The sequence below is a fragment of the Aythya ferina genome (genome assembly GCF_964211825.1).
Source record: "Aythya ferina genome assembly, chromosome: 14".
NCBI classification, from domain to species: Eukaryota; Metazoa; Chordata; class Aves; order Anseriformes; family Anatidae; genus Aythya; species Aythya ferina.
Window position 1 is genome coordinate 8,048,790 of NC_140312.1, and position 27,894 is coordinate 8,076,683.

Consider the following 27,894-nt stretch of genomic DNA (forward strand, 5'->3'; position numbering starts at 1 on the left):
TTACTTGCCCAATGCAGATGAGAGTCTTGTGAGAGAAACAGTTTAAAAAGAGAAAGTTATCTGTGGGTTTTGCAAGAGCTCTGTCACCATGGGAAGGACTTTCTCTCTTTATGCTTTTACTTGGCTTTGCAGAGGGTGTCTCTAAGATGCTACTTACAGGTAAAATCATTTCTTTTTAGAAGCAATAGGGGCTAGGATTGGGGTATGGTACACCTCTCTTCCCTTCCTGTCTTCTGAGTGTCTGCTGCAAAGCTGAAAAAGGCAAGGTATTCCACTTTATTTATTTATTTAACTGAAAGCTAGCTGCATTTATCTTAGTCCTTCTAGGTAGGTGGGAGATCTCATCCAAAAGCAGGTTCACCTCTCCAGAAGCATGGGCTGCAATAACTCCTGCATGGGAGCTGCAGGCTTCAGGCTTTCCGAAAGTCTCTGAGTGGCTCCATGGGGGCAAAGCAGCCCCTGTGCAGTGAGGTTGTTTGAGAAACCCTGAACAAACCTGTGGTAGTCTGCTGTGGTGTGCTCTCCATTGCTGGTAATTCTTCTATCACAGCTGGATGTCTTTCTAAAAGATTACTTGAATTCAGCTGCAACTGCAGGACCTGATGTGGAATTTAATTTAGAGAAGCCCCATGGCATGTAGGTTGGGTGATCAGTAGCACCTTCTGCCCTAAAATCATGAATACCTGGTTCTATAATTTATTTACTTAAGAGCCAAGTTGCCCCCAGCAGTGTGTATTTTCTCAACCTTCTTTTAGAAAAGGCTGCCAAAACCTTATGCTATGAGGAGCACAGACAACCTCTTGAATGTGCAGTGTGCTGTCTGCTCTGTGTGATTGTGGTGAGCAAAATATAAATCTCTCTAGTAAAAGAACTCACAAGAAGTCTGTCTGCCAAGTTGCTTTCTTTCTTGGCTGGGAGTCTAAGGGAACACTTCTTTTTGTTGTTGTTTAAGTGGGAAAACAATTGAATTAGGCCCTCCAGCTCTGACCCCTGTTCTCTAAGGCACTTGTTCCCACCACCCTGCATTTTGAAAATCAGGAGCAGAAAGTTCAACTCTCAGAGCTCATCAGAGCAGGGAGCTAGTGTAGAATGAGTCTGGGGGCATGTTTTGGGCATGGTGACTCTTCTGTGGTAGATTCCAGAGTGGATGTTCTGTACTACAGTGGTTTTTGTGCAATCTGGTTTGATCCACTTTGCAAGAGGATTAATGTAAACTACAGGAAAGGTACTCCTGGTTTGGGAGTTTCTGAGACAGCTACCGCTTTCAATACTTGTCCTCCTTTATTTTGTGTTCCTTTGCAAATTCAAGTCAAGTCCTTAGTAGAGCAGTGCACTTGCAGAAAATCCTCATAAGTATGAAGAAATAAATTTGGAATTGTTGCTTTTAAACTCTGTAGGCTTAAAGTATAGCCAGTGTCTTTTTGAGAATCCGTGGCTGAAACATTGTGAGCTTAGCAGGTGGGATTTCAGGGAGGATCCCTATGGTACTGCTGTGTGGAAAAGCTTTGTCTACAGCATGGAAGGTGTTGGTAGAGTGACCCATTTGATGAAATGTTCTCCAAGTTGACCAAACCTTCTCGTATGTGATCTGATGATTTGTTTGCATCACAAAACTGTTGAAAGCAGTGGCTGGGCATCCCCTTATTGGTAAATGAGGTGTGCATTGGAAGTGGAACAGTACTCGAGGCTGTTGGGGAAATGGGGTGATACACCCTGGAGTATCTTGTATGTGAGGAACCTACACATGTGAATGCTAACAAAAGCTCACCTGTCCTTACCTGAGGCAAGCTTTTATCTAGATAAGATTCCTGTGCCTTGTGCTGTGTGCTGTGAAGTCTTGATGCGCATGAAATGCCATGGTGGAGACAGGAGATCTGAACTGAAAGAGCAAATGCAGAATGACACAAAAACCAGAATGACACAAACATCTGGAAACTCCATTAGGAGTGTGGTTTCCCAGATGGTGTTGAGAGGGGGGGAAAAATTGGGCTGCAGACACCAGACGGTCTCACCTTGCCTTGGCAGCTTGGAGAGAAAGGAGGTGGAGGGGTCAGTAGCACCAGAAAAACAACAAGGAAGATCTGCTGAAGCTTGTCTATTCTCTCATCTCTTTCCATTGCCTTCCACTGCCTTGGCCAAGTTGCTTGATGAATTTTCCTACTGTCAGCTCTTGGCTTTTTTTCTTTGAAGTCATGCTGTGCTCTGTTCCCAGATGGCTTCTCCTGTGCCCCTGTGCTTCCCCTCTGTCAAGCACATCATTAAAACTCGTTCCTTCCAAAAGGAAACTTATATACTCATAGTGCTCCATATCAAATATCTGTGGGCTTTCAAAGAGGAACAATAAAGACAATTTCCAAATATGCTACCTTTGCTGTCACTTCAAGTCTACCATTCTCCCTCCTCTATCCCAATGTTTGTGTTGGTTTGACTCAGATTCAAGGATACCAGCCCTGAGGTGACACTTGTTTCTTGAGAGCCTGTGAGACTGGAAATGAAAATCTTCCAGTGAATGATGCACTTGCAACAGCTAATGAACAGGTGAAGCCACCAAGTAGGGTTTTGCCTCAACAGCCTGGCTTTAGAATAATTTTGATCTCTGACTTCAATGCTGAAGGCTATTTTTTTCTATCAGTAGCCATGCTGGTACATCCTGCAAAAGGCAGCACATCCTATCCTTTGTATTAATGGGGAGCCTACTGTTTCTCTAAAGAGCTACCTAAAAGACCAGGAAGAGGTAAATGTTGAGCTTGGCTTGCTCTCATGTTAGTTTCTCCATGTGTCTGTATAGCATCTGATGGTTACTTGTTTTATGTAGGTCATGAAAAACAAAGTATTCTGGCTGGAACTAAACAAAGGTAACAGGTAGAAGGGTTGAATTTGCTGTCTTCTTGCAGGATAGGTGTTTGCATTTTTTTTCCAATGGAAGAAGTGACCAAACCAACTATTAATACTCCTGCATGGCTTGTGTGGTGCCAAAGATCTTAGTTGGCTTGTTATGTGAGTGGGCCATGTTATTAGAATAAAGTTTCCAGTGATGTCAAGGATGAAAAGCCTCATGCTGCATGATGGTTATCTTTATTATAAAATGGGTGATCTGAGCCTTTGTCCTTTGCTTGAGCTTTTCCAAAGGCTAGGAAACCTCTGCTAATTTACTTAAAATTTTCCCTCCGGTGTCTTTTTGTGGTGGTCTCAGCAAAGCCATGGAGGTGAAGGTGAAATGCATCAAATAAAATATTTTTGTAGCAGTGCTGGTTCAGCCAGGGTGATGAAAATAGCATGAAAACACCAGATTATGTTTCCAGCACTGTTTGGCAGGCCAAATGAGTTTGGAGGAAATACAAAGAGACCAACCACTGGAAGTTTGATAAAATTGATTTTAAATAATAAAGTATTCATTAGTCTTAAAAGTAATTAAGACTTTCAATAAGAGCATCAAATAGCAAGTAGTTCCAAAGGGGGCAGATGTGGAGCTCTTCCTTTACTTAAAAGACAAACCAACAAACCTAATGTGTAACCAAGCAATAATAGCCTATTTTATAGTCTCTGGCAATAAGTTAATGGCTCTGCAGTGCTAAAGGCTCAGGACAATTTTAAGGGAATTTGATATTTTGGTCATCCAGGGAACCATTTCCAAAGTGAGGCTGCTCTGATTCACGTGACAGCCCTGAAATCGTAGAAGTTGACCTGCAACAAAAGCAAAGAGAAAGGAGGCGTTCTGATTCCATCACAAACATTTGGCTGCAAATCACCACCAACCCACTTAAGAAAATGTCAAATAACTTTTTTTTTTTTTTTAGCGGTCAGTTAGAAAGCTTCAGCTTCTAGATCATACAAATTTAGTTTAATACAGAAGTACAGTAAGTTACCCTGTGCCTTTCATGATTATATCAACAGCACTTTCTGTTGGCTGACACATCAGGCTTGTTTAAAATCACTAGACCAAAGCAGACATGCTTTCCTTTGCTTTTTTTCTTCTCTTGTAATTTCTGAATCAATTACAGGAGATTTTGAGAAAAAAGAAATTAGAAAGAGCAGAAGATGGACAGGTTAAGTGCCAACTGTTAAACCATCATCATTAACAACAAATGGTGTTTTATGACTTTGGAAATAAACAGATTTACTAATCTGAAAATTGTCTGTCGTCTTGCTGTTTTCTTCATGACTGCAATCTATAAGAAGCTGTACAGCTGCATTTCAGGGACATAAGAGAGCTCCTGTGTGAAAATTAGAAATAGATTTCAATTTTCTTGCTGCTGTTGTAACTAAACAGGCTGTTAACCTATTTAAATAGGAGAACGTACTGTGTACTCCTGGTCTGGAATACATCAAAAGTAATGTGATTATGTCTGTTTTGATACAACCCTATCTCACTGCTACCTAGATGCTCTTACATGAATGATACATGGAATTAGTTCCACGTTTCTTCTCTTACAATTAGCATATTAATGTGCCAGACAGATAATGCTGAAAGCCTGGATGCTCAAGCACACACAGTGCCTTCATCGAGCTCTAACACTCAGCCCCTGTGAGTCCTCAGGAATGCATCTGTACATGCTCTGCCTCCTGCTTGTCCTATGGGCAGCCCTGACCTGCGGACCACAGCTGAGATGCTTTAGGTGCTTATTTACCTTGGCCTCAGGAATCCCTTTTAAAGAACTGGCTCAGTGTCAGGCTGCCCACAATGGGGCCTTTGCTTTCCCTGTGTGCGTGTGTCGAGGTGTGTGCTCATGCACGTCACAGCCACGTGCGTACCTTGCTGGATGTGGGGGCTGCCTAGGGGATTTCTGAGCACCCAGCTCAATGTTTCTGATGTGTCCATGTGTATATTTATATTAATAGTGTGTGTGCACATTTCTTTTTGTATGTACACTGCAGAGGCTTAGCCAGTATCCCATGAATTTATACGTCAGGAATTCAGCATGGCTGGTGAAAGTTTCTAATCTTTAGTCTATCTTGGTGCAACACTAATGAACTTGTAAAAACAGGAAGCAGTGGAAAACAAATGAAATTCAGCTGGTGTTTGAAGAGCTGTCAGATCCCCTTGCTGAAATGTTTCAGAGGAACATCTTTCTGATAAAACCTCTGAGAAAAGTGGAGGAGTTTCAGAAGAGTGATTGGAAAAACAGGATGCCGACTGGCAGGCTTTGCTAATGCATTGCATCTGTAAAGACTCCAGCAGCCGAACACAGCATTAGCTATGTGAGAGCCACGGAACTAGGGAAAGTTATTACATCTGAGCGTGATGGGAAGAAGGGGGAGGGGGAGAAGCGGGCTGTTTCCTTTATGCATCTTGAAATTTGCAGTTTTTTGAGCCTTTGACATTTTTCATTCCACCTACTTTGCTGTCAGTGTGCAGGCTTAATTCTAGTGGTAATGAACAATGCTACTTTGCTGTCTGACACCACTTTTCATCCCAGGGTCTCACAAGAGTTCACAAATGTTAAGCAAGCTTTGCAATACCAGTGTGAGACAAAGCTAGGGCTTCCTGGCTTCACACAAGATGCTGCAGTGTCTGTACCTCACTGGCAGATGTTGTCATCTTTTTACAATAATTTAAATCCTGGAATGGCTGGATCCTTAGGTTTCTACTAATTTCCCTTGTTTTCCATTCCAGAGTTTCTATGACTGTTAATTAACCTACTGGTGCTGGCCACGGTGCTTTTGGGGGCCTGCTCCTTCCCCTGTCTGGGTCAGGAGGCTGTTGCTTTGTATCTTAACTCCAGCTTGGCCCCTGCACTTGAAAATCAGGGCACGGGAGTGAGACTGGAGCAGGGCCCATGCAGATAAGGGAGCTCAAGGATATTTGTGGTTCCTCCTGTCTAGACAGTCTTGCTTCAGAAAGTTACAGAGTGGGTCTCTAAAATCATGGGTGTTGAAGATGTGGAGCAAAGTGACTTTGCAATGACTGAGAAGCAAACTACAGTGGAGGTATCGATTGCACAGAAGCCCTGGCTCCGTAGCTTTATCCACATCCTTTCAGTTCTGCTTCCTCTAGGGTTGTCCCTCTGAGTGAGCTCCATCCAAGGGACTTGTGTGAGAGCAGGAGCCTGTCCTGAGGGTCTCGGGTATGTGTGGCTGTGATACAAGACATCCTTACACCATAAAGCTTTGTATTTTCCCTCCTGTGGTCAGCTGGTTCTTGTTTCCTTGTGCCCAATCAATCTTTAGCTTGGCAAAATGATCGTGTGAGCTTTCCTTCCTTGCAAGGCACTGAAACTCATTACCTTGCATCTAGCCAGAATGACTGGAGACATGCATGTGCCCCCTTGGAAGTTGGCGTGCCCAGTGTGCCGTGGTGGGGCTGGGAACTGCCTTCGTGATGTCTTGATCGCTGCCACTGCCCTCTTTGGGGGAGTGCCTCTGGAGGGGTTGTTTATGTCTGAGCGGTTTCTAACATCTGAGTCCCAGCAGCAGAGCGGCAATCCCAAACATCCTGGTCTCCACGAGAGGATCTGACAGTGGGCCTAGGAAAGCCAAGGACGAAGAAGCAACTGAAAATGTAAACAGGAATACAGCTTTAAAACAACATGATGCAGGGAAACATCTAACAAAGCTGGATCTCATTAAACCGTTTCTCAGCTGTCTCTTTCAGCTGTTCCCACTGCCACTTCAGTGCATCTCGGCTCCTTCTGCTCCAGCAGCCCTTCCCTGGAAGGCAGATGCTTTGCGGGTGAAGCACCAGACTGGGAGCTGGGGGACGTGGCTTTGCTACTGAGTTGGGCAAACGCAGTGTCACGTTTTCCTTTTCAGCGCCTGGCCTGTGACTCTTCCCACCCGTAGCTCCTGAATGCCTGGGCTCCTGCTTCGTTTTCTGTGTGCGAGCAGCAGTGGCTGTAGGCGGTGGGTTTTGTGGTGTGGGGAAGGTGCAAGTAGAGGTGTGGGCAGGCTGAGGGCAGCTCCTCCAGCCAGGAGCTGCTCTGGGATGCTCAGGGCCCAGCTCGAAGTCTCTGCTCTCACTTGTGAACATCAGGCAGTGTTTACATAAATATAAACACACTTTTCATCACCGAAATACCTACTTCTTAATTTCTGTGTGCTGTGCTCCTTCTGTAGCTAATTAATCATCATGATGTCCTGAGAAAAATGTAATTATCTCAGCTGTTGTTGTCCCATTTCACAGGCAAGGAAAGCCTTGGGGACACCTCGCTGTATCAAACGGGTGTGGTGTTGGTTGTGGTGAGCCTGCCTGCCTGCTCAGCACAAGGCAAGATTTGCAAAGTAAATCCCACCTTAATTTTGTAAAGAATTACGTGAAATATAGGATGTGCTTTTACTTACAGGAAAAGGACTTTTAATTTTGTCATGATGCTAACTTGTCTATTGCTTTGATTTGATCTGCTTCATTGTTTTAAGGCAGCTAGCTCTGGGGACGAGGCCTGCCTTCAAGCTGCATGTGCACCCCATGCTAATGTCCAATGTGATGCTGGCAGGCCCTTCACATGGTGCAGTCATTTTTGACCGGATAAATCATTTTTACTTTGTTTTTTTTTGCAGTACTATTGAGCTGTTTGAAAGAGTTATTGTTACATTTTTATTCAGATTGCTGTTATGTTGATAGGGAAGGATCTTCTTCTAAGTGACACTTTGTTCTGCCAAAAATAAAATGGGGTTCTGAGCCATGCCTTGGAAAGATGTTAGACGTGTCCAGTCACAGAGCTGGGTAACACATGCTTCTAACAGTAGTCAGTGCAAAAATCAAAGTTTGAAGCAGTCTGGAATTGTTTCTTGGTCTCAAGGCTCCAGACACTTGAGTTCAGGGAAAAAAAAAGAATTTTGAAGCCAGGTTATTCAGTGTCAGTCATACATCCATCTTCACACCATCACCTTAGTGCTGCCCGATGCTGGCCTTGACCAGGGTTCAGGTGTCAGATGAGAAGGGCTTTGTTCTGCGGGGTGGCTCTGTGGTTCCTTCCCCTGATGTTGGCTTTGACCCCATCTTAGCTGCTGGACTCCAGTGAACTTGGATGCCTCGAAATGGCCGTGGGATGGGATGTGTGATGTTAAGGCTGCAAATCTATTTTGCTGTGAAGTCCCCTATTGTTCTAGGTTTGAGGCCTTGAGAATTCTCTCCATCAGAAAAAATAATTTGCCAGATGTCTTAATAAGCCCTGTGCATTGACGGCTCTATATAAGGAGGATTTTTAAAGCAGAGGATGTTTATTTTTGGCAGCTTCTGTCATTTAATGATTTTCCTGCTCCGGCTACCCTCCAGAAAACTGATAAGTGTATCCTCTTCCCATCTTTTAAATTAGAGATGAGCCCTAGTGCTGGGCCAAGTCCATATATTTGGCCCAAGTCCAGGTGCTGGCTGAATACCCCAAATGTTGGGGAAAGTTGCAGCCCGCGTGTAAAACCCCGCAGGTCACACAACCTTTGGGTCTGGCATTTTGCTGTTGTTCACTCTGGATTTAAAGGTTTAGTCCAGATTGGTAATATTTGAAAAGCATGCATGTGTGTACATAACCGGGAAGAGAAATAGAACATTGCCTTGAAAATCCTCCAGTTCTAATAAGGGAAACAGCTTTCTCATAGGTTCCCACATCATCAGTCAGCTCATCACATGCGTGCTGCTGCGAGACATTTTTCTTGTAATGAATTGAATAATCACATCTGTTTCTCAAGCTTGAGAAAAGTTTAAAGAGTCATTAACATTCTCCTGTTTCCATCATTGGCAGAACCTATTTTTTTTTTTTTTAATCAGCATCTCGGCAGTGTGGACACGTGTGCATGTGAAAAATGTCAGTGCCTGCAGCTGGAGGGCTCCACGCAGACAAGAGGCACTCTTCGTGCGTGCACCGCTTGCAAGCACGAGCATGGGATGGGCTCTGGGTACCCAAAGACGCGCACACACCTGCTCTTCTCTGCCAATTCTGCCTCTGTTTCCAGCCTAACCGTGCACCGCAGTTGGTGTGCGCTCCCCAGCACATGCAGGCAGGGGACGCGAGAGGGCAGGCGCTCCCTCCGCTGCCTGCCTCCGCCCGGGCTCTCGGCTATTGTTATGTTTATGCAAACAGGCTTTGACATAATAGCTTTGAAACAGTTGAAAATTGGATTGTGCCTTTAGGCCAAACATTCAGACCACCACCTTGGCTATATTCATCTGCCACAGTAAATTGGGTTCAGCGTTGGCTCCGCACACTGTATTTCAGGGAAAGATTACAGCTTGGCAATAACTTTTGTACAGGAAAGACAAATGCAAACTCCTGGCAGAAACATTGGAGCTGTTTAGTTGTGCAACCCCCTATCTGGAGGAATACAGATTGTACTGAGAATTTCTTTGGACATCGGAGGAGCAAATAAAACAAACTCCCAGGCTGGAATCTCCATTCCTTTCCTTTTTCAGCTTCCTAATGCGATCTAATTATGGTTTAACCTCCTGAAATAAATACCTAATAAAGGATGAACCTATTAGAAGGGGGAATTTACTGCCCACTAGTTAACAAATTCTTGCCATGCTCACTTCAAGCAATAATGTTATTGGGATTAAACATTGTTTTACTGGCTAATGGTCCCTCTACTGCAAGACAGATGATATGGAAAATAAAAGTCAAAACAAAGCCAGTTCCAGTATTAAAGCTCACAGTCAAAGGTGCCTTTTACATTTAAAAAAAAGTGTTGAAAAGAAGTGAGAGGGTAACAGCCCCTCCAACTAGGGATAGACAGGAGTCTAAGCTGTGGTTGGAAAGGGAGACAATGTTCCCTGGGTTCACTGTAGTCAGTGTTGCATTTTTCTATCGGCTGTTACAATTTTATTGCATATTTAGGAAAGCGAAGGTTTATTTGGGACTGATTTCAGAAGCAAGGAGCTAGTTTCAGCCCTTTCCCTTCCTTACCAGCAGATGTGCATCTGGAATTTGGGGGCTGTGTTCTTCTGTCCCCAGGAAGGGTGGCACCCAGGTGGAGGGGAGGCATGGGTGACGAGCTCTGAGGTTTGGCAGGAGGAGGCTGAAGGTGAGGTTAGGGTGAGAGCAAGGTGAGGGCTGGGGAGAGGAGAAAAACGGCAATTCCTCTGGCAATCTTCCCTGCTGCATCTCTAGTTTCCATCGTGGTGCTGGCCCATCAGCGAATTAATGAGGCCATTGACTTTGCCAGGGGTGGAGAATATAAATAAAAGCAATTTCCTGGCCTAGCTCCCACTGAAATCTTACCCAGTAGGAAGAGAAAGGCTCTCATCTTAAAACAAAAGCTTTTTTAGCTTAGGAGGTAGCTGAGCTGATGATAACTTGATTGCAAAAGTGAGATTTTTTTTTCTTTGGCAAAAGCATACCTTGGCCTTCCTGAGGCATGCAGCTCACACACTGGCTACTTCTGGTGTGCAAATGAGGTGACACACATTGTTAGCAGGAATTAATAATAGCGGCTGCAGTAGGAACACATTTCTTGCATGAGTACCTAAATGTTTCCTGTGCTGGGATTTGCCCAGATCTCGTTACGTTCTTCCCACAGAGGTCTCTCGTTCAGACGGTCTTAACTCTGCTTTACTCATTGCCTATGCCAAGATCTCAGCCCCCTGCTTTTAGGGCTCCAGAATACAGAAAGAGACAGGCAGAGAACGTTCCCTGCCTCACACACCTTGCTCGTGCCTCTGAATGAAGTGCTCCTTATGGTAGGGATGGGAAGTTGAGTGAGAAACTCTTCTCTGCTGCATCCCCCATCAACTGTGATGGACCAAATTGTGAAGTAAAAAAAAAAATGTCCACATTTTAAGTGGCATCTGTCCACTTGCCCCATGACAAGTAGCCTGCAGTACCTTCCACAGTCAGGTAGCATATTGGACTGGGACAGCAGAGACATTGCACATGCTCTGTTCCAGGACACGAGCTGTCAGTCAGTCCACCTGCCTTCTTCATTTTTTCTAGTCTGCTCAGTCACACTTCGCTGTCTTAAGCAACTTTTGCCTGTGGGTAAAATGTCTGGTACTGGCTTCTGCCAAAAACCAGATGTCTCCAGATGAAAACGGATAGGAAGTAACACATAATAGGGGAATCATATATTGCTGTAATACCAGGAGGAAGTTTTGCTGCTTGAAAAAGTGTTAGTTTCATTAAAAAAAATACATTTTTTTCTGTCTCCAGCTGTTTCCCCCCCAAAAGAAAAAATCTCAGTAGATGCCTTCAGTATGGTGCCCCCCCTGCTTATCAGGCCTCTCACTGAATAAGAGCAGTATTTTTATGGACAAAACTGAGTGAGCTGGCTGAATTTTGCTGTAGCAAACTGATGTGGGAAGGCTCTTTGTCATATATCACAGTCAGAAGCCATTTATTATCCCGCTTTCCTTTGGGAAGAGACTGGGGCAAAAGATCCAGATTTTACCTTTCCTTTTCCTCAAGTGTGTGTTTTATAATCATCACTTATTAGCAGGATTATGGTAGCATCTAGGTAATCTTGCCAGGATCGGGGCATTATGATGATGAACAATGACAGAAGTCTATTCATTAGAGTCCAGAGAAATTGTTTTGCTTGGCTGTAAAAGCACTTGGGCCAAGGAGGTCAGACAGCTTTATTCAAAGTCTTCTGCCCATGTTACCAACTCTCGTGATGTTATCAAAGTCTCCCACCATCCTGGGCTTTTCAGCGAGCAGCACCTCCTGCTGTCATGCGAGTCCGCGAGAAGCTCAGCCTTCATTAAATGGGAGAGAGGATTCAAGCCCTGTTGATTTCAAGTGAAAAGACTGAAAAATATGGGAAGCAGAAGGCAAAGAATTGTCCCTTGAGATATATATAAACATATATTAATTTTAAAATTTTAATTTGAAGGGTGACTTGCTACTTTCTTGAAGCCTGACTTGTAGGAGATGGGACAGGATGGGACCTTCAAAGCCACACAGCCCCACAGTTCTCAGTCTGCAAGCCTGTGCTCCCTGGTACTGGCACAGAGCAGCAAGGCAAGTGTGAAACTCCTCTTTGTGTGACTTGGCTCCCCTGCCAAAGCATGAAGAATTTCTCATCATGTGCAAGAGGCAGAAAGGAGGTAGGCTAAATACTCCATAGATGTTTACTCCATAAAGTGAGGCTCCATTTCCATCTACACCATCCATCCCAAAAGTGTGGCTATTCCTTTTTCATTGAGAGTGGATAAGAAATTGGGAGCCAAGAATAAAGAGAGAGAGAGGGGGGCTATGATAAAAATACATTTTTCTTTCTCAAGATTGCCTTCACCACAGCCAAACACACAAATGCCACTAACTGTGTCTCATTTATCCTTGGTTTCTCCTTTCCCTTGTCTAGCCCCTTTGTTTCCTGTCTCTATAGCTTGTCAGATATATTTACCCATCCAGGCTCCCAGGTTTTTGCCCAACTTGAGCAATGCTTAAAAGGCTGGTTTTCAGGAAAGCACCACTTATGGCAGACAGAAGGATCTGAATTAGAATTAGCCCAAAGAAAGTGATTCATTTCAGGAGACTTTTTCTGATAGCCCCTAATGTAGTTTTGTTCTACTTTAGGAAACTCCAGATAATATCTTTTATGCCAACATGGAGCATAGAGGGAACCCTGAATTCCCTTTTTTTTTTGTCACTTCAAGCCACAAATGCTGGAAGCCCAGGGGCACTAACTTGAGGGGAGAATTTGCTGAAATGCAGAATGCCCTGCTCACGGGAAACTGCACTGTTGGATCAACTGCTGGGGGAAAAAAAAAAAAAAAAAAAAAAAAAGAGAGAGAGAGAAGGCTTTCCATGGATTGGAAATGTCAGTTCTCAGTTTTCTTTTTTTTCTCAGAAGGCTTTGAAGCATTTGGGTTGATGTTTTTGGTTTTAGAAACAAAACAGCTGCCTGGTCTCCTGAGGCTGTGCCAGGAGTCCTGCACTCCCAGGAACCCTTTTGTGCTGTCTCCACGTTATTTTCCAGTAGCAAACTACTTCACAGGAGAGTTTCCATCCAGTTCCGCAGGGAACCTCTTCTCGGCTCTAACAAGCCTGGTACTTCCAGGGGAACCCGGATCCCCTTTTGAGCTCTACTTATTTCGTATTATTTCTAGCTTTGACCTTTGCCTTGCTGCCCCAAGCTACATATGACGAAGGGCCTTGCTGTCTGAGTAAAAACTTCCAGGATCAGGGTCTTCCTTCCTATTCTGAGAGCATGCAAGAAGAACTTTTGGTCCTGTACTGTCAGGCAAAGACTTTTTTTTTTTCATCTTTCCTTTTCCTTTACAATTAATTAGCTAATAATTTTGCTACTGATCCATTCGTCATTAAAAAGCCGAATCCCTTTTGTTAGATCTGGATGGAACAAAGGTAGGAGAATTTATGTCTTAATTTTAGTTCATTATGGCAGAGAGCATCCCACCCCATCACTCTCTCTCTCCCCCTCCCCTTCCAAGCCCTCCCTCTTCCTTTAGAGGATCAGTTATCACTTTGCCCCTAAACTCCTCACATTCTGCAGAGGCATTGGAGGAGCCTTCACTGCCCTTTATCTTCCGCTGCCTCATTAAGAGAAATGAACCTGAGTCTGAGAGAAATGACACAAGGGAAATAAAAATGTAATCCCTTGGTGCCACCTATAATGAATTGTTATGAAAACCATGAAAATATCTGTCTGCAGATATTGTTCTTTGATTTGAAGTCAGTGTTGTAAGCGGTAATTTTTGTCATTAAAGCTGTTAATCTGCACAGCGTTCCTCATAAGTTTTTATGAAGAAAAACAGCCCTGCTGCCTACATGCTCATGCAGGGAGCTTCTGAGCAGTGCTACATGAACAGGGTGCCTTTGAATAATTAGCTTTAATTATAGCCAAGGTGGTTGTCTCAGAGATGGGACTGTTTCATGGCAGCCTGCTGTCCACGTTGGGATGGGATGGAGCGAACTGGTTCATCTGAACCTCACTGCCATGTTATTCCCCCATCAGGCTGAGGACAATGTAGGTATATCCCAAAACACTGAGCAGCGTGCACATGCGATCAGCCTCAGAGATTGCCCCAGCTGTATGCCTTTGTGTTTGGGATGGGACCGTCAGGGATCGTTGTGTCATAGGCAAAGCTGAGCTGTGGTGAGCAGAGGAGTGCTGGGAGTATTATTCTTTATCCTCTTCCAGCTAGCACTGAACTGACTCTCTTACAACCCCTTTTCAGCTGTTCTTGAGACAAGGATGCTCTTTTACCTCATCTTAGTGCTTCTTGAAGGTCCTAGGCCGCTGGCTTTCATGCTCTCTATGTCAAGATGGGGCTGGAGTCAAGACTTGGTGTGGATGTTCCTACAGCCCCCTTCACCAACACAGCAGGATTTCTGTATGCATTTCCAGCACATGTTCACCGTGCAAGTGCGCTCTGTCATCACAAGGAGTGATCATTCTAGAAAGAAAACCCAGATATTGGGGAACAAAGAAAACATGGGGGTCTTCTGGTGTTTAGGTTGCTCCAACTGAAAGGAGTTATGGCAGTGAACGTTTCCCTGAGCTATAGCTTCCAACTCTTACAACAGTAGGAGTTTTTGTCTCCAGAACAATTAGCTGCAGCAAAGGAAGGGGAAAATGAGTGTAGCACAGCAGGGGAAAAGGGCAGAGATGAGGACCTGCAATGCTGTGCATACCAGGAGTCTGCACAACCTTCCTTATGTGACCCCAGCCCATCACAGTCTCCTCTGGCCTTCAGAAGTGAGGAGGTCACTTCTGTGTAGCACATCCTGAAGGACTCTTCAGGGAAAGCAGGCTGTAGGAGAGTGTAATGCAAGCACAATTTGGATTAGCTGGAGGGAGCACTAAATCTAGGGCCGGTTCCTGTGTCTGTTAGACACTGAATTAGGAGAAAGGGGACACTGACTGAAAAGAGGCCCCTCTGCCTGGGGCTGGCCCTGTTTTGCACCAGGGTTACGGGCGGTACCTGTGGGAGCTGTGCCCCATGTGTGTTTCCTTGCCTGCAGTGCTAGGAAGCCTGTTTTGCTGAAGCCTTTGCTCTGTTGTAGCTAAAGGAAAGAAATCCCCTTCAGATCATGAAGGTGTTAAGCCTCAAACCATAGAATTCAAAGCAGCCTTTAAGCACTAAAGCTTTAAGAAGTGGTATAGGAGGGAAATCAGCCTTTGGAAGGTTTCATCTACCTCCTTCGAACAATTAGCTCCCTGCTGAAAATGGGATGTATGAACCTGCAGCCTGCCCTTGCAAGGATTTCCTTGTTCCCGTCAGAAATTAGGTAAAGTCTCAGTGCTGGTTTGCACCAGACGTGGATTTGGCTCAGTGGATTGACTTCCTGGATCTTAGCAAAACCACAGACACTGCCATGCTCTGCAAACATTTAGGTTTCCATTTGTGGAAGAGGTGAAGGCTGAGGCTGATTTTCAGTGACTTTGCAGGAAAGCTGTTATGTAGTGTATGAGACTGGAGGCAACATTAAAAACTAAAAAATTAAAATTTAGAGACCCATAAAGAAAATGAGTTAAATCTTTCAAGACATCAAGTTGGTGGAATAATGACAACTAGCAGAATTTGCTATGGCCTCTCCACCTGAAAGGAAGCATCTTCTCTGTTTGGTCTACGCCTTAAAAGCAGAAGAGATGTAAATAGCTCATGATTAAAAGCTTAAGCTTGTCTTTCCTTTTCTCATGCAACTGCCCACTCTGAAGTCCTGGAATTTTCCCCTGGTCCATCTGGAACTAGGCAGGGCCCAGTAAAGAATCCCGTGCAAAACAGATCAGACAATAGTTCTGTATATAAAGCATCCATAATCTTTGTAGAGAATGCCAGTTATGTTCCCTGATAATCTCAAGAGCATTACCAGCACCAACTAACCTATACAGGCAGCTGGGGGCTGCATGGGTTCCTGAGAAGATATTTATCTGCTCTGTCTCAGGGTAGAGAGCTCCAAAATCTGGCAAATTACCCTTTATACTCCAGGTAGAGTAGTAGCATGGGCTAGACAATTTTCTCCTTGTTCCTGGCATCCTAGAGCACAGCAAGTATTTTCTAGCATTTTGGGGGACGTAAGAACAAGATCAGAGAAGAGGGCTCTGCAGACACCATTAACATGGTAGGCTGAACCTGCTGACAATAAGTCAATGATTCTTTCTGACATGACTCTAAGAGGAGCAGAAGGACGTCTGTAGGATGACTCATGTTAAAGTATGTATGACTTGAGATTTAGGACAGATGTCAGGTTCAGAGAAGTGTGGTGTAAAGAAGATCATTTTTATTGGCATAGTAGCAGGAGACAACTTGTCAGAGTGATGTTGACTCCTTTTTTTTTTGTATTGTTTTGGAAGGTCCCTTGGGAAGATGGCAAATGGAAAGGGCAGAAGAAGACTTGGCAACATCCCCAGCCAAATGGAAAAGGTTGCTTTCCTGCAGACTGTTAGAACATGAGGTGGTGGTGATTCCATTACCATCAGTTTGCAAAGGAACAGCCTTGGAGAAGTTGGAAAGATGGCCTCTGTCATCTCCAGTGTTGTCAGGGTGGTTCCTTCCTCTCAGACCTGCCTGCGTGTTTTTTGCACCAGTCCTGTGTGTTGGCTTAAATAAGGGATACATTTAAAATACGTTAAACCCCTATGCAGACCTTCTTTCAAGGGTTAAGCAATTCTCTTGCCTGCCTTGCACAAGCATCCTCTCCAACAGAAGTTAAATATTTGCAAGTCCAGTTTTAAAATATCAGAGACTGATCCACTGAGTTAAATCAGGTGTCTAATGAGATCAGGAGATACATGTCTTCTGCTGGCAATGATTTCAAGCTCCTGGGCTTACTTTTTCTGCTTTTGGAGAAAGCTAAGTGTTTTTTTTTTTTTTTTTTTTTTTTTTCCCCCTCAGGACAGCTTCATGGTCCAAGAGAGGCCCAATGAAGATGTTAAACAAAACTGCGATACTTCCTCTTCTTTGTTTGAGAAGCGTATGTGGGTTGCATTCTTACTGGTAACTATAACAATGAGATCTACAGTAATGATTAAAAAAGCCTTTGAATGAATTCCAGTCTCTCCTCCCACTAAAAGCGGGGAGTGAAGTCATATCCAGCTGTCACTGAGAATGAGAAATTCACCCAGACACCTTTACCAGCATTAGTCTTATATAAAAGTCAATTCTTAACTGATATTGATGTACAGTCTGTAAGGCGAGGATCAGGGCTGTCTACTTCTACCTCCATGTGTGACCCACGCCCTATCCCCAACCTTATTCCTTACCAGCCGCCTCTCTGGGTATGTGGCATTTATCTACCATGATCTCTGCTGCATTTTGTCCCTCTTGTTCACAGAAATGATTGCAGCTGGAATTTGAGTGGAATTTCCTGCTTTTCCTGGTTTCCGTGTTCTTTCTTGCCATAGGGTCAGCACAGGAAGTGGGATTTGGGAGATTATTTTGAATGCAGTGTGAGAGACTTAAGAAAAAAGTGAGGTTAAAATGGTATCCACTACTGCATCTGCAGATGTGCCAGTGTTTGTTCCATTGTGCCACCGTTCATAGGTCTTATGTTTTCTGTGCACGGTGGGACCCTGACTCATGATAAGAGCTCCAGATATTGCTGCCTAATGCAGATAACATTAGGAATGCCCAAATTAATTCGCAAGTGATTAGCTAATCAATACATTTAATGAGGCTCCACTGAATAGGCAGAGTTGCAATTCAGAAGCAGAGAAGTCAAGACTTAAAACTGCATGCATCGCTGGCTTAGAAAGAGAAGGAGAGCCTGGGACGTCACATGCCCTGAGCACCTGGCTGGTGGGCGCTCAAGCATGTCTCCGTGTCTGCCTCAGGTATGTCTGTAAGTGCCCTAAAAGACAGTTTGTTTCTTCCACAAGGTTATAACTGATTCCAGATCCAGTGTGAGCTGAGTAAACCAATAACACAGCATACTGTGTTCCACCCCTGGTCGCCGTAGCAGAAAGATACCGATGAACAAAGCCCCATGAATGTAAGCCTTTGGGTTGCGTTGTCTTTTTGTGGATGGAAGAGGAGGAGCGAGATGATTTGCAAAAGGGTCTGGGAATTGAAAACCACAAGATTCTGCATTCTCGATTGTGACCTTTTGTTTGTTTCCCACCTAAACAGTGAGATTTCTAGGACCTCCTCTCCTCACATAGGCGTTACAGGGAAAAACATGTTATAGGTTGTGAAACGGCCAACGTGCTAGGAGGTTGGAGGCCTTACAGTACCTGCTGTTATAGAGGGCTGCTCTGCATCACGTCCCTGTCCTCTACACCCACTCCAACTCTTGCAGCTCAAACATCCAGGGTCTGTAACCAGCTTCCCGTACTTTCACAGCGAGAGTCAGGCTCTGAGCTGTGGCCAGCAGAATCTGGCTGAGAAGCGTGGGAAACTTAACAGTAAGAGAGAAAATCTGCTCTATCAAGGGCTGTTTTCCTGGGGCTGCAATTTCTGATGCATCCAGCACATTTTTGGGGTAATCTGTACTCCTGGAGCAACACTGAAAGGAGTGGAAAGAGAAGTATTTTATCTTCAAAAAACAATTCATCCAACAAATTGAGAGGTTCATGTCAGTCCCTAACAAAGTAAACAGATCTCCCCAGGACTCATACTGCCACCTTTTGCTGAACCTATTAACCATTTCCTTAATGGCAGGAGAGTGAAGTGGATTTTCCTCTTCATTGCTTTTAAAGTAGGATGCAGGCTTTTAATGCGGATCCTTCCAGAAAGAAAGAATAAATTAAAATACTTTGGAGTTTTTTTTTTTACTCATTTTAGTTTTTGTGTCATTGCAGGAGATGCACTTCATATTTTCTCTTCTGACCTGTATTTAAGTTGGAAGGAGACAGTTTTCCTTCAATATCTGATTGTAACCACCTCCTTTACTAGGACGGTTAAGGGGTATTGGAGTGATCATTGTAGACATTCTTTGCTCAGCTGTTTCTCCATTGTGAGTTGCTGTGGTTGTCCAATAACCAACATTTTGTAATGTTTTAGACTAAAAGTCAGGGAGGACTTAACTTGTGGGAGAAGCATTTGTTTAGGGTTGGTACTTGCGCAAGACCTAGGAACAGCTCTTAAGAAGCAAATGGCTCTGACCCAGCGCAAGCATTTGGGACTTGCCTCTTGCAATCCCATCCATTCCAAAATTATGATATTTGCTTATTTAGACAATCAACACACCACCAGTCCTACATTAACAGTGCAGACCAACTGGAAAATCACTCTAGGAACCAGATGCACTTACTGACTGTTTCTGTCAGGCTGATCCACAGGAACTCTACCAAACTTCTGCCCCTTACTCCTTCCATTTTATCTCTTGGGCTGGGATGCATCAAAGTGTGCTGGGCAATAGCAGGTAACTCATAAAGGTATGTCTAGATATAGCTCATAAAACTGTTTCTAGAAGAGCCGTGCTTTGTAGGCAAGATGCACCACATAAATGATTTTGACAAAGGCTGGGAGATGTTACAGAAAAGAGGAATATGAGCAAGCTGAACAAGACAGGTGCAAGATGACCTCAAAGTTCATTATAACCATGTGTGTAGCCATAACCTGAGTGGCTGGAGAGCAGCATACGTGAATGAATGTGGATGTTCAGCTTTCCTTTATTAGTAAGAGCCTGTCCAAACAAACAAAACTATTCCCTGTCTCTTTTTTTAATTGTGGTTCCTGCTGCATAAAACCAACGACATTATCTTCCTCATTGGCTAATGGGGTTTGAGAGACAAGATGTTATTTCCATTAGCGTGTATATGCAAACATTTCTTTAGCATTTGGATTTTTTTTTCAGGGGTATTTTGGGCAATCTTTGAGAGGGTAGGCATATGGGACAAAGACTGCATCTCTTTTTTTTTTTTTTTATAAATATTTTGACAAGAAATGTTGAAATGTTTAATTTCTAACCAGTGGTAGATTTTACTTGTAGTACATAGGATCACTTGCTCCTTTACTTGCTATAGTCTCAACTGATCCAATGTCATGAAAAACCCGAGCACTGCCAATTGCACAGCGTCCTTATCAGATGGGGGCTGTTATCTTTGAACTGTTCTGCTGTGTGTGTGTTATTGCTGCTTCCTCCTCGTATAGTCCCAAAGTAGGACTTCCTCCAGCACTCAATTCTACTATCCAACACTCATTTCTACTATCTAGGTCTTTGCCACATTACTATAGGTGTTTCATGATTATTTAAAGGTTTTATTTTCACCCCATTGCAGTGAGAGTAACTACTATTCCTACTGAAGACATGGGGAATTAAGGTCACGGAAACAGGGAGGAGGGCTACACTCACAGAGACACCCAGGTATCTAATTTCTTTTTGGTCCCTAACTAGAATTTAACACATTGGTATCCCTTTATGGACTGGGCTCTGGAAAGCTATTTGCAGAACCTTATTTTCAGGTGAAGATGAGTATTGGCTTACAAAGAAATGTATGCAGTTTATGTCCTGTAGGAGTTTTCCAACATCCTCCAGGAAGTCTGCAACTGAGCAAGGCACCAGATTCCCATCTCCTGACACTGAGCTGCAGTACCTAATTGATGCATTTCATACTTTTAGGAATGTATCCAATTTTTAATCTTTGATCTTGGTGTGAACTTACTTGATGTTATAAATTTTGAATTTTTAGTGTAGTTTTGCACCGTTACAATTATGAAATTGGCTTCTCATATTTATCTTCCTTCAGGAAACGGAGTAGCGTGATTATTGGAATCGGCTCTTTGAAGCCTGCGATTCCGCAGCCCTTTTTTTCTTTAGGCTGTCTCCAAGCAGTGACACCATGTCTAGGTCTCATCATAACAGCACTAATGAAAAAGCAAACCGAACAACCCATCATTAGGTTCATATGTCCTTTAGGATTCACTAATATCGCAATGAGTCAAGCTGCAGCGCTATCGTTTTGGCTGCAGTGTTTTATGGGCTCCCTGACCGAGTGAAGTCACACGGTCATCCACGGGGCGCTGTGGGGCGAGCAGCATGCGGTCTCCTTGGAAACTGCAAAGTTGTGCACGAGGCTGGAGTGCATGTCCCAGAAAGGACAAGAGGAGAAGAGCGTCTGGTGGGAGATCTCCAGCCAGATTTTTGCTGGCCGATAGAGGAAAGCATGGCTGGTGACTCGGCCTTTAATCCGGCCTGCTGCTCTCTCCGTTTCTCACTTTTCTGACCTCGCATTAAAAACAGCAGCACGTTTCCTGGTAGGCTGCACATCTGCCAGCGAGCTTTGGTGTTGCAGGGAGCTGAAATGCATGGAGATGCCCGCAGTAATAGTGTGTGCCATGGGCTGTCACCCCAAAGCAGCAGAATTCAGCCGTTCACTTTCCCACCCAGTGCCTGCCTCCAGAGGGGCCTCCTTCCCCAGGTTATATATGAATAAAGAGTAGTTACGACCAAGGTGTTTCCAGGTGTAGCAGTGCATTAAAATCAATGCCTGCCAAAAATTGACTGCTGATGCCAAATATTTCCCCTTTTGTTGTGATAACAGCTTCACGTTCTGCAGAAAGACACTCACTGCTCTGAAAATGGGAAGAGTTGTTGTCCCCAGTTCCTCTGCTAAAGCTCGTCATTGTCACGGATTCTCCCTGTTTAGTTGGCAAATTGTTTGTTGGTTTTTATCGGTATTACCTGGGAATCCCAGTTAAAGTCTGCAGCCCCGTGGAGAGAGCAGCTCCCTGGCCAGGTGCTGCAGAAGGCAGGTCCGGCCCGGGGAGCTCACGGTCCTTGTGCCAGGGTGCGGTGATGGAGGACTTGGCCAAACGAGGCAGATGTGGTTTGGAAAAAACTTACTGCAGTGGGATGCACAGAGTTTAGCAGAAAGGTCAGCTGGCTGCTTGAGAAATAGAAAGCAATGGGAACAATCTGTGAGCGCTAAGCACGAGTAAATGATAAGATATGGTTTACCAGAGGATAGGTAATTGGACAGGTTTTTGGCACAAATGGGTGGAGCAGTGTGGGAGAACACATGGCAGTGCTTAAGGGAGAAGTTGGCTTGCAGCTTTCTCAGACTTGTGTCTGGGATACAGTAAAGCTAAGGAGTTCCTAGGCTTTTTCCTGCAGGGGAAAAAAAAAAAAAAAAAGAAAAGCTATTTTCTTTCTACCAATTCTACCAATTTCTTTTCATAGTGCCCAGAAGAGTCTCCTAACTTTGTTTTTGTTTTACCTTTCCTATAAAATTTACTGTCATCAAAATTTAAAAAGGTATCTTTTGGTAAAAGTTTTCAGACTTCTTACAAAGCCACGTTTTGAAAACCAGTTGTGTTTTTAAAAGAGAACAGTTCACCAAGAAACTCCTTGTTCATTTTCTTTGTCAGGTTTTCACAGGGAAAAATCTGAACAAAGCACTAACCTCATTGAAGGTTTTGGCTAGTGAGTGTTTCAATGCTTGCTGAAAAGGTGTTTTTCCTGAGAAACATTCTGATGAAAACACTTCAGTCAACTTCTGAAATTAGAAAGAAAAAAATATTAACAGAAATTTTCTAAAGTTTCCTAAAGGGAAACAAGTGTCAGCGTTAGATAATTAAGAAGCAGGAATCTCTCTCACTGGCAGTCTTTTCTCAGACAACAAAACAGCTTCCTTGAACTCAACTTGACTCCTCAGTGCTGTGTCAGAGTATGGAGATTAGCTTTGGAAAACATGCTGGAGGCAGGAGAGGATGCTGCACTGTTGGGCTTGCAGGCAACAAACAAAACAGAAAGGATGGAAAGAATAAACAGGTTCGAGGGGAGCTTCTGCTGACAGCGGTAGGAAATCTGGTTGCAGCGTCAGGCCTGAATGTATAGCGGAGATTTTAGAGAAGATGTTTGCCTAGAAGACGGTGTAATCTCACAGCGGGAGGGGTGAGGAACGCGAGCATCCAGCTGCAGGAAAGGAGCGGTGTGCTGGAAAGAGGAGCTGCCCTGGCAGCCGTGTGTAAAGACAAACTATGCTCTTTGTTCAGAGGAAAATTTTGGACTGGAATGCAATTCACTGAGCTATTGAGGAAAGTAACACAGAAAGAGAGTGCTTCTGGGAGATTTCCGTTAGAAATTGCAAAATCTTTTTCCCCCCTTTCTCTGCCCAGTGCAATTAAACAGTAATAGGAGCGCGTTGCACAGTTTATGAAGCAATAATCCAGTTCCCAAATGGATAAACCGGGAGACTGATGGCCAAGTCATTTATTCCAATGAGGAAAATAGATTATTGCTTAGGAAAGCAGCAGGATGGCATTGTTACAATTATTCTGCTGTCTGAGTTTATCAGCTCAAAAATCTAGATAGGAATTCTTTCTCTGGGCTCGGTTTCTGCTTTCCTCGCTGGTGTTGCCAGCCCCGTGCGAGGCGTCCTGCCGACTGCCGCGGTTACCTGTGGAGCGAGGCACGGCTCTCGGCGAGCGCGAGTGACGGGATGAAGGTTGGAGGCTGCAACAAAACATGGTAGCTAGCAAAGTTGGTGCAATTTTGGCCAGGATACGTGGAGACATAACATTATGAAGTAGGAATGTAACAGCTCTCATGTGACTGCGCTGGGGATATTGTGCTTAGTTCTAAGCACCTCGTTAACAGAAATGTATTAACAAACTGGAGGGGATCCAGAGAAGAGAAAGTCAGTTGGGTATGTTGATTTATGAATTAAGATGGGCCTGAGTGGCCGATGTCCAATCTGAATCCATGCTGGAATGCCTCCAGATCTTGCAGATGTTTGTGGGTTCAGGACTTTATGATCCCGAGTCCGCTGGAGTCAGTCAAAAGACTGCCATTGGCTCCAGCCATCGCTGGATTTGGGTCTGCTTGAAGAAACCTTGGCTGAACAGTGATTAAGGCTAAGGATATATATATATAACTTGGAAAAAGAGTAAATAAAGGGGAACGTGATGTAAGCTTGGAACTATTAGAAGAGTGCAAATGTGAGGACCACCGTCTTGGCTGATATACTGGGAAAATGAACTGGGGACCTTCAGAGTTGGAAGCAAGAGCTTTTTAACAGCATGAGCCAAGGTGGCCAGACTGCAGCGTGTCCTTCTCTGGATCTGGGAAGTGAGCGGAGTGCCCCCAGGGACGGCATTAACCCAGTCCTGACAGGCACAAGAAACTCCATAGCAGTAATTGGCAGAGCCATCATTTCAGGACCAAGGGATACATTTATGAAAAAGAAATGAGTTTTGCAGCCATTAAGTGATGAGCCAGAGTCGCAAAACCCCTATATATTTTTCTGAACAAGCTTTCTGGATGAACAGATTGGACGGCTACTTGGAAAGCAAATTGCTCTTATGATCCTTTAGCTTTTGGTGTTGTAGATCCATGATGTGACTCCTCCTCGCACCCTTACTGTACAAATCCAGCCCTTTCTTTGATCCTGAGATCGTGCATTAGGATGTAGTCACGAAGACTGTTTCAGCTCGAACTGAGTCTGCTGCCCATGTGGGAGTCCTTGCCCTGAAGCAGCATTTCCACCTCCGACAGAAGCTTTCACTGTGATCAGGGTATTCTTGTGATTTCTTTCCCATACGAGGCTTCCTCATCTAACATGGACACGGTGCTCACGTCACAGGATTTTTCGTCCTGAGAACACTAATACTGGCTCTTTTATTTACCTAGTTCTTTCCAATAATTTTGTATCATGGAAATACCGCCCTCTTTCCAGTTTGCCAGCAGGTACACAGATTATTAGATGGGAAAAATGACAGAGACACGATGATCTCACAAACTTTTTTTTTTTTTTCCTTTCTCAGTAAAATTGGCTAAACAGACCTGTTTGTTTATATATTCCGTAATGACATACAAATCTGACTCAGGGAGAGCCCACTTCTTCCCAGAATACCAAAAACTCCGGAGCAATTAGTGGAAAAAGCTGTGTTGTTTCAAAAGCTGCATGCCTGCTGCCTGCTTTGTTCCCTTAGCTCGGCTGTAACGCAGGAGCACGCCACGATGGTGGTACCCTGAGACTTGCTTACAGAGCTTTGCTAATGCCTGCTTGTTTTTTATTCCAAATGCTGTTTGCAATATAAAATCATATCCCAAGCAAAAGATATTTCTCTACAAATACGGAGCCAATTTATATCACAGTCTGAAATAATATATTAAAAATCCAAAAAAAAAGGAAAGCCAATGTTGCTGAACTCTGTGTAACTGCTAGTGCTGCTAACGTCCATTGTAAGGCTGTTGGCTCCAGCCAGTGCGTGTTGTGATTGAATTTACTTAGTTCTGTGTAAACAGTGGATCAGACAGGTTTTGTTCTGATTTTTTTTTTTTGAAAGTACAAATGTGCAGCTGGAAATCTCCAGTGGATGTTGTTTCGTGTCAGTGACATAAGATGGGGCTAAAATCTTTCCAAACTTCGTACTGTAGGTGCCTTAGCAGACTTGGTAATATCACAGCAGGGAACAGCAACGTCACATCTGGAACATTACAAAATTGGCAATGCTGAAAAGGCATTAGTAAACATTATTAAGAATTCCTTGCAGGCAATTAGACTGCAACAATATCTTTGGAGAGTTTTTTTTTTTCTCTTTTGCATCTTTATTTCTATCTTGCTAATGAGAGACTAATGAGCCACAGACTTGTTACCTAGAAGGAATATCTCAACAAAGCTCTAGTGAACTTAAAACCAGTATTTACAGACTGATGACTGTTCGCATTCATTATATGTTTTAAATGAGGAGGGACTACAGTTAGAAAAAAAAAAAAAAAAAAAAGGAAACAAGTTGTTCCTTGCTAAGAGATTTCTGAAACTCTAAATGTCAAAAGTTTCCTAATGTCGAGGTTAGAGCCTTCCACCTTTCCCACCATTTAGGACTGAACACAGATATTTGCAATTTTTGTGCATTTCTGCTTTGCTGTTACCAAAATATTAGTCTTCTCTGGCCATTGCAAAACCTCCTTGTTCCTTTCAGTGACTTCAAGAGTTTTTTTTTTTTTTTTTTTTTTTTTTTTTTTTTGCTTCCATAGGAAAGCAAAGTAGTAAAAAAGTTGGCATGGACCCACTGCCTATGTAGGTATGTATCTACGTCCCTTTTCACAGTTTTTTTTGTTTTTGTTTTTGTTTTTTTTTTGTGTCAACAGAGGTCTCTGTCCTTCTGGCTTTCTAACCTTAACTAACTGAAAGGCTGCAGCTAAGACATTGGAGAATCTCAAGCAGAGCACACTCACAGTTGTGCCAGGCACAAAGAAATTACCAAGAAATTATCAGCTCTGATACAAGCCTAACAGTTAGGGCACTTTAATGGGATTTGGGAGCCTTGGCTAAGTTCAGTTGTTCTGCTCCCACGTCCCTCTGTGTCCTTGAGCAAGTCGTGCATGGATAGCTTTTAAAAAGCTCTCACACAGGCTGCCTAAATCCAACCTGAGCTGTTGGGCTGGGTAGTCCAACATCTCCACTATCTGGGTAGATAAACATCTCTAGTACATGCCCCGTAGGAGCACTGACTGCAGAGACATTTGCAACTGGATCCTAATTCAGCACTTGAGCAAGCATTTAATGTCAGTGGAGGAGAATTTAGCCTCCAAAGAGCATGTACCCAAAATAGAGCTTATTGTGATCACGCTATAAATACGCTTGCACCTTCCTCTCCTCTGCCCACCCCAGAAGATTGTCCTGCATCCAATGAGTGGTGGCAAAGCCAGCCTCAGTATCTTTGCTCCCAGAGATGGGGAGTGTGAAAACTCGTTTTGATTTAGAACCAGCTGTTTTGACATCATTCCCTTTGTGAGGATGCATAAAAGTTTTTGTGTTTGTTCCAGACCAAGTTAGGAAACCTTGAATGTTGCCACAGAAGAGTTCTCGGGCTGCTCACTTTCTCTCAAATTTTCCAGGGTTATTTTCCCTTGGGATATCTGGTTAACTTGTTTAAGTTGCCGGTTCCTCTGGCATCTTGGATCTTTCACCTTGACCTGCTTATCCTTGGCTTCTCCCTTTTCCCATTCTGCATCCCATGTGCTTATTTGTTTTATCTGGTCCGTTACAGAAGCCACTGTGTTCACTGGAAGCTGACATCCGGGACTTGGCATCCATTACAGGGCTAACAAAAGGCCATAATCCAGGCTTTTCAACTGTTCATCCACACGGCTCGACATCAGCTGTGCAGGAGCGTAAACCTGCGATTACCAAGCACGGGGCGGCTCTCCCACCTGTTCCATCATTTCTCCACCTTATGTGCACTCACTCTGAGGACTGTAAGCAATTACTCTGCTAGGTACTAAATACGATATGCAGCACATGGTAGTGTAAAATTATGGAATTTGGGGGTTTTAATGAGCTCAGGTGCAATACAAAAGAACTTTTTTTTTTTTTTTTTCCTGTCCATAAAATTATATGGCTTGGAATCAGGGGTTTATACAGCCCTGGACAAAGCCATTTTATTTAAAGGGTGGGTGTGGGGGGGAATACAACAACAACAACACCCTAGCCCAGCACAATTATATGCAGATTTGTTCATAAATCTGGGCTGGAGCAGATGTGCTGCACATGTTGAAAATCCAGAGCATGTTGCTGGAACTTGAAACATAAACATGAACCTGTTTCCAAAGAGGAAAATCTGCTCACAGCGAGGAGCTGACCCCGTGCTTTAAACAAAGATCAAGTCCATTCTGCCTATTGTGCCTTTGCCATGTGTTTACTTTCCTTGCTTGGTGCCTAGGGTAGCTTAAGGAATAGCCAGAAGAAAAGAAACAATTTACCTGGGTCAGAAAAGAGCCAGTGGCACTCTGGACATGAAGAAACAAGAGGTAGGATGTGACCCAACCCATCTCGCTAGCAAGAGTCCTATTAGGCTGGGTCAGGAGTATCATGCCAGATCTCTCATCTGTATTTTTAGATGCTTGAAGTCTTTTGCCCTGTAGCTAAATCCCGTAGAAAAACATAACAGCACTTCACAGTGGGTAAGGCTGTAAGAAACAGTCTGCTTTAAAAATGAACCTGCACTCTGTAGGTAGTTGGAAGTGAAGTTCCTGTAGCTGGCTGTGTGATTAAATTCCTTTGGAGGGTAGCAGGGCATGCTCTTGAAGACTCTGCACCCTGACTGAGTGCCACCATACTCGCTCTGTTTAATGGTGGTGAGCTGAAATGCTGACAGCCCCTCCTACCCGAGAC

The 27,894-nt window shown here is 43.9% G+C and overlaps 2 long non-coding RNA genes across 3 annotated transcripts in view; both read left to right on the top strand.

Annotated features, from left to right (window-relative positions):
• LOC311444266 overlaps positions 1-27,894 on the top strand; it is a 70,097-nt gene that overhangs the window by 27,404 nt on the left and 14,799 nt on the right. The gene's annotated exons all lie outside the window — the stretch shown is intronic.
• On the top strand, positions 65-27,397 carry LOC311444265. 2 transcript variants are annotated; one of them, XR_014697787.1, is made up of 3 exons: positions 65-159; positions 20,053-20,138; positions 26,771-27,397. It is a non-coding gene; the product is annotated as an uncharacterized lncRNA (long non-coding RNA). The 2 variants fall into 2 exon arrangements; XR_014697788.1 differs by lacking the exons at positions 20,053-20,138; positions 26,771-27,397 and adding an exon at positions 8,702-9,582 and having other exon boundaries at positions 76-159.